Source organism: Coffea eugenioides, chromosome 11 (assembly GCF_003713205.1).
Source record: "Coffea eugenioides isolate CCC68of chromosome 11, Ceug_1.0, whole genome shotgun sequence".
NCBI classification, from domain to species: domain Eukaryota; kingdom Viridiplantae; phylum Streptophyta; class Magnoliopsida; order Gentianales; family Rubiaceae; genus Coffea; species Coffea eugenioides.
In genome coordinates this window covers 20,015,566-20,022,146 of record NC_040045.1, presented here as the reverse complement: position 1 = coordinate 20,022,146, position 6,581 = coordinate 20,015,566, and the positions used below count along the sequence as shown (strand labels likewise).

Sequence of the window (6,581 nt, the reverse complement as noted above, 5' to 3'; positions counted from 1 at the left end):
CCAACACTAAATGTCGCTTCCGAAGCTAAGGTGCTAACAGGAATGGCTAAAATATCAGCAGCCATCTTAGGCAAATTCTTGTATTTTGTTGTGCTTTTCCACCATTTCAAAGCATCTAAGTTGACAATATCCAGGCTCGACTTCTCCGTAGCACTAAGAAGGCCATCTTCAAAGTAGATATCTAGCTCATTCTTCTCTGGTTGAACGGGTTCCACAGTAGGAATATGAGATAGAAATTCACACATTCCAGTAACGTGTGTCATTGTAGAGGATGAACTACTGCTACTCTTGCTAACTGGATCATTTGTCACTACTTGAGAGCTTGCTCCAGAATGTCTTGAACTTGAAACATGCACCTCCACATACTCAGCATATAGATCATAGAATGCTTGCCAAACTTTGTTTATATTCGCTTGCACTTCATGCGGAGGATATATCAATGGAAAGCAGTAGTTGATAACTCGCATCTTGAGCCTGGGATCCAAGATGGCTGCTATAAACATCATCAGATTACACTCACCCCAATACTTGTCAAATTTCATCTTCATCTTCCAGACCATTAATTGAATAAAGTTGAGTTCATCATTTGCTTTGCTATCTAGAAGCATTTTTATCCGACAAACTTCATTTAAATATAAATTAGCTATCGGATAATCACTCCCAGATATTACATGAGTCACATTCCAAAAAACTCCTAAAATACTGCACACCTTTTTTACCTTTTCCCAATCTTCTGTGGAAGGACAAAAAGTATAGCTTGGCTCTCTATCTTTGAATATCGAGAACATCTCATGGAACTTGAGAGCACAATCTAGCATCTATTTTGCAATTGTAAATCAGCACTTTTTCAGGCAATCGCAGCTGGTGTACAATTTCACCAAAGATCAATTGCCTCCCTTCAGTTTTGTTTACAAACTCTACACTTGCCCTTATGTCATGAATTATTTCTTGAATTTCACTAAGGCCATCTTGAACCATTAGGTTAAGTATGTGAGCACAACATCTCACATGGAATAACTTTCCTTTGGCCAACAAGCACTTGTTTCTCGAGAAGGTGTCCTTCAAACATCGTAGTGCGGTGTCATTATTTGATGTGTTATCAACTGACACTGTATAAATTTTGGTCTCAATGCCCCAATCCAATATGCATTTGTAAATAGCATCTGCAATGGCAATGCCTGAACGTGGAGAGGGAACATGCACAAAGTTGAAGGCCAGTTTTTGTAATCTTCACTGGGTGTCAATCCAATGTCCAGTTATAACCATGTATTCAATTTTTTGGTTCTTGGACTTTCGAAGGTCTGTGGTCAAGCTAATTTTCTTGACTTTACTCAACAAATGCTTCAATTTCATCTTCTCTCTTTCATACACGAAAAGACAATCTTTCTTGTTGGTAGTCCGGCATTCAGGCATTCCCCTTTTTCTTGTTGGAAAGACAATCTTTTGCCATTCAGGCATCCCCTTTTTCATCATTAAGTTGAAGCCATCTTCCTGCACAATTGAAAAGGGATGCTCATGCATAAGCACCCACTTAGCGCGCTTTGTCTCATGGCAGCCATGTCAAAGTTGCTAGTATGAAGGAGGAAATGAGCATTTGAGCTAGAATCAGCAGCTGGAAAATTGAATTTTTGCTGGCGTGCCTCTACTATTTTGAGTTTCTCCAATCGTTTAGGACAATTTTTCCGATGCCTTAACAAACTTGAAGTTGTACTGGACTTCATCTTTTTGAATCTAGACTGGCAATGCCTACACTCTGAGTAAATTGTTTTTTGAGGTCCAACTTCCACATCTTCGAAATCATCCCATGCTTCAGATTTTCTGACTCTCTTTTTCTTTTTAAAAGCATCTAGAGTATCACCTTCAATAGCATCTTAGTTTGAAGTTTGAACAGGTGCTTGTGTATCGCATTCTAACTGCTCCTCTTCACTTCCTAATTCTTCATCACCAAGAGAGTATTCCAGCTCTTCTCCGTTGTCATTTCTACCCTCTGTATCAATGATATTCACAGGACTAGTGGAATTCCCACCTGTTCTACCTAGCTGTGAAGACGCATCTTCAGCAGACTTATCCATATTATGATTCAACTATGAATAAAGGAAAATAACAAAGCATGATTAGACAGCCATCTTTTACTCTCAAACATTCAATACTATAAAATACATGGAACTAACGAGCTTGTGGTTTTTAATTCTGTCAAATTTTCCATATTAAATCATCCCAAGCAGAAAAATATCAGCCAAGAAAAAAGTGCAAAAACCAGCCCAAACAGCTGATTCAAGAGCCCTAAAAAAATAACACTTAACTACAAAAAAAAAGCACTTAACTACAGAAACCAATAGAGAAATCCATATGAATTAGGTTGTAGCACAATAATAACATTTCGGATACATTGTGAGCTCAAGAGATTCACCCAATAACAATGCCAAGTTTTATTTCCCTGAAGTTTACAAGAGACCCATTCACAATAAACGACAACAGGCCTCTGCTTTTTCATCATGTTATACTACCGACAAGTCCAATCAAAAACCCCAGAAGAACCTACAGGACCAATAAATAACTAAAAAAAATAATACATATAGAGCAGGAAAAGAACCAAATGGCCTTCAAATAAGTAGATTAAGTTTGCAAATATATGTTCATGGACATATGCACGTTCTCAAGTTTGCAAACATATTTTGAACAAATGCAACTGGAAATGACTGTGACTCTTTTTAAACCATTTACACAAAATTGACTAGAAAAAAAAACTGAAAAAATGATTAAAAGAATTCACAAGAAAAAACACTATGCTAGCAGAATATATAAACTGATTAAGTAAAACCGAGGGAAATAAGCAGCAACCGGGGGTTTATGATTTAGTTCTTGATTATTAAGCGTTGTAGTATGTTGTACTATAACCTATTGAATGAATAAACTGTCAAATGATTTGTTGTTTATTTAGTGCTAATAAAATCAATGTCTTTGTATTGAAATACTATTCCAGGTTTTGGCTTTTCCTATAAACCAACAAAGTTTCAGTTATACAATTACATAAACAAGGAAATCAACCATGTTCTCGAAATTAATTCAACAGAATGCAGAACTGGATTTTCAGACAATTCACGAGAGAGTATGGGAGGGGGAGAGGGAGAGGGGGAGAGGGGGAGAGAGAGAGAGTGTGACAGCCCCACCTTACCCTAAGGCGAACCAAAGGGTTCGGCGGACCGCCTGCCCAGCTCTCGCCAGGACTAACGGTTCGGTATAGAACGGGCTAATATAATCCGGATCTTACCAACGCGGGTAAACAAATCAAAATGTTAAAAGTGAAATCGAAGTCGGCTATGAATAGTAACTGACCCGTCAGAACCCAACTGAAATAGCAAGCAAACATTCACATCTGAACTTTAGCGATTACAATCCAAAATGACATACAAAAGTTTTCAAAAGTTAATATATATACACGGTTTGCCAAATCAAAAGAGAAAACGCCCCAAAAGTACACTTAGGGTTTTAATCAACGAGCTATACAAAAGACATGCCCAACTAGCTCAATTTGGCAGCCATTTGTCAAATCCAGACCAAAAGTGTTTATTTTCCTGTAAGGAAAACAAAAGGAACAGAAAGGGGTGAGCTTGCGCTCAATGAGGTACCAAACAGATAGCATTAAAATCATGGCATTTCACATTTAACAAATCAGATACACATGTCAGATGTAAAGTAAAGTAACCAATGATTCAAATCAGAAGGATACAGGTGGCTCTCAGGAGCCAAATTTCCAGCGCAATACTTGATCCAAACCGGTTGACTCTCCGTCAACGTATATAGAACCAACGCGTCCGTAGACCTCACTTCGCACCGAATTCCATCCACCAAACACCCCTTTACCGGGCCCGCTCACCGTATTCGAACATAAATGGTAATACTCGAGTATACCGGAATCAAGGGTCTCAATACCCAAAGATCCCCGAACAGACTACCGTGGTTCGTTATCTAATCGTCCAGGCCCTTGCCGGCCCGACTCGAATAACTTAGCCACAGGATTGAACTCATAAGTCATAGAAATCCGAACAGATGCAGACACAGATAACAGATTCAAATTTTGCATAGTAAATTGGCATATGAACAGACAAGAGAACGAGTGTGATAAAGTACACCCTCGTCTCGAACAAATAAACAGATTACAGAGCAGAAATCAAGTTAAACAGCAATGGAGGGGAGTGGTACACTCACCGATTCAACTTCAAAAGTTTTTACTTCAGATTGGCCTTAATCGCCAAGAAACCCTAAAATAATCACAATAAACCAATTGAAGGTTTCACATCCATAATCGAGTAAACAAAATGCACATGAGGCTCGACTACTTGTCGTATGCCTCGCCAAATAATTACAAATGCAAGGGTACAAAACATGATTTTTGGGAATAAAAAGATAACATGAAGACCTAGGTTCAACAACCCAAAAGCCCTTTCATTTCTACCAAAAGGCAAATCCAACTTAAAAGAACCAAACGGCCTAGAAAATCGGGCAGCACTTCCCCTAAATTTCTTACTTTTCCAGCCATTAAGGCTTCATTATTTCCTCAAATCAGTCCCAACATCTCACACAAAAGTCATCTCATTTCCCAAAAGCCGTTCACGAGGCTCAAAGTAGTACAAGTACAAAAGTTAGCTAGGAAAAGACCGGAATGAAAGCAAGCCCTAAAACATGCAAACAAGTACAAGGAGACTCGATAACGAGTCATAAACCAATGCCAAGTATGACCCCAATAGGGTTCCATAAACATATACAAACATTAAAGAAAACCAGAAATTTCGGACATGCAATTAACTTTGGCCCTGAAAAAAATAGGTTTTGACTTTACTTTGCGGTAATAGCACCAAATGCACCACGATTATCGGATGAGGGTGAAAGACCCACCATTTCAAAGCTAAAAGATAGGGCTACAACATCACAGAAGGTCACTCAACCCAGTTTTGAGTGCAAACAGGTCAAAAATTCAAGATACTTCATCAACAACGTAAAACAGATTCACCAAAACGCATTCTAGCGGAAACATCATAACTCAGGCTCTACAAGTCCAAATCCAGAAATTCCAAAACCAGCTGAAAACTAAGAAACAGGGTTAAATTTCATCAGAAGGCCTCAACAACCAATTCGGAAGCAATCTAGACCAAAACAGCCAATTACAGTCGCAAATCCCAATTTCGGATAAAACCAGAACAGCAATATTAATTTCGACTTTTCTCATTCCACACTACTCCGATTGACCTGAAATTTTGTAGGTACCTCTAAAATGTTATTCCCTATAACTTTCATGTTTTGAGGTAAGGCCAACTCGGCCTCTATCTAGGACCAAAAATTTCGGACAGAATGAAGAACCAAGAACCCTAATTTTCCAGATTTCTTCCAAAACAGAAATTAATTGCAATCTTCCACCTTTTCCACCTCCTAGAGTCATTAAACATCAGTTCTCATCATCAAGGATAGCCACAACATCACATTCATATTAAACCAGAAAATTCATCAATAAATTGAAACTTCATCAATTCATCCAAAACCAAGAAGTAAACCACAAAATTCATCACTTTAACTACCACTAGGCACTAATTAAGCTTCATTAAGTGAAGGAGAAAGTTCAATCACCACTCACCTAGTAAACAAGAGAGGAAGAGTTGTTTGTCACCTTAGCTTCCCAAAACACTTCACCAAACCACTTACTAACACCTAAAGAAGAGATTTTATGGAGTGATTTGAAATTGTATCGGTTTAATTTGAAGATTGGAGCAAGATTATGAGGTAGGAAGTTGGAGGATTTTGTTCTTCTCTTGAGCAAGAGGTTCGTCCACAAGCTTGGAAGAAATGGAAGATATTTGGTCAATTTTTGGGTTTATGTAATAAATGGTAAAAAGATAAATAGTAAGTCAAATGTAAGAAGGAATCTCTAAGTGACACATGTCACTTTCATTAATTACTTGCCTAACCTTTTATCTCTCTCACACCAACCACTTGGTAACCTCTAAATATCTCATAACAACCGATAAATTAAATCCAGTATCCAAGACTTAACCTAGTTGGCCGAATTTTCCCGAACTTCTCACACTAGTGGGTCCCACGTCCGGTATACGCTCTTAATTTCTCAAAAACTATACGATACTAGAAAAATCCTCTAAAAACTATATTTACTCATAAAAATTATCTAGAAAATTTTTCGGATACAGAAAGTGCAGCAAACAAGTCATGAAAAATGCGAAAACCTAGAAAATGCAATTTACGGGTTCTCACAGAGAGAGAGAGAGAGAATTTAACACTTAATTAACTAAAAAGCCATAATTTGAGCTCAAAAATGTTATTTTAGTATTTATTCCAGCTAAAATACCAGTTAAATTAACTAGAGGGAAGCAGCAAACTTCAGACAAGAGAAAATAATCTACTTACAAATTCTTTAATTGAACAAGTGAAGCTGCGACCCAAATGAAATCCCATATCCAACGTAGGAATTAGGAGAACGCCAAACCAACCTTAAATTAGAAATCAAATTGAGGGCTTTTCTCTTGAAATTTGGATCCGAGGTGAGAAGTGAAGGTTGGGCGACGCGAAAGGAA

The 6,581-nt window shown here is 37.9% G+C and overlaps 1 non-coding gene across 1 annotated transcript; it reads right to left on the bottom strand.

Annotated features, from left to right (window-relative positions):
• Window positions 1-2,357: 2,357 nt before the first annotated feature.
• On the bottom strand, window positions 2,358-2,492 carry LOC113754618. Its single transcript, XR_003465298.1, has one exon. It is a non-coding gene; the product is annotated as a small nucleolar RNA snoR74 (small nucleolar RNA).
• Between the last annotated feature and the right edge of the window lie 4,089 nt (window positions 2,493-6,581).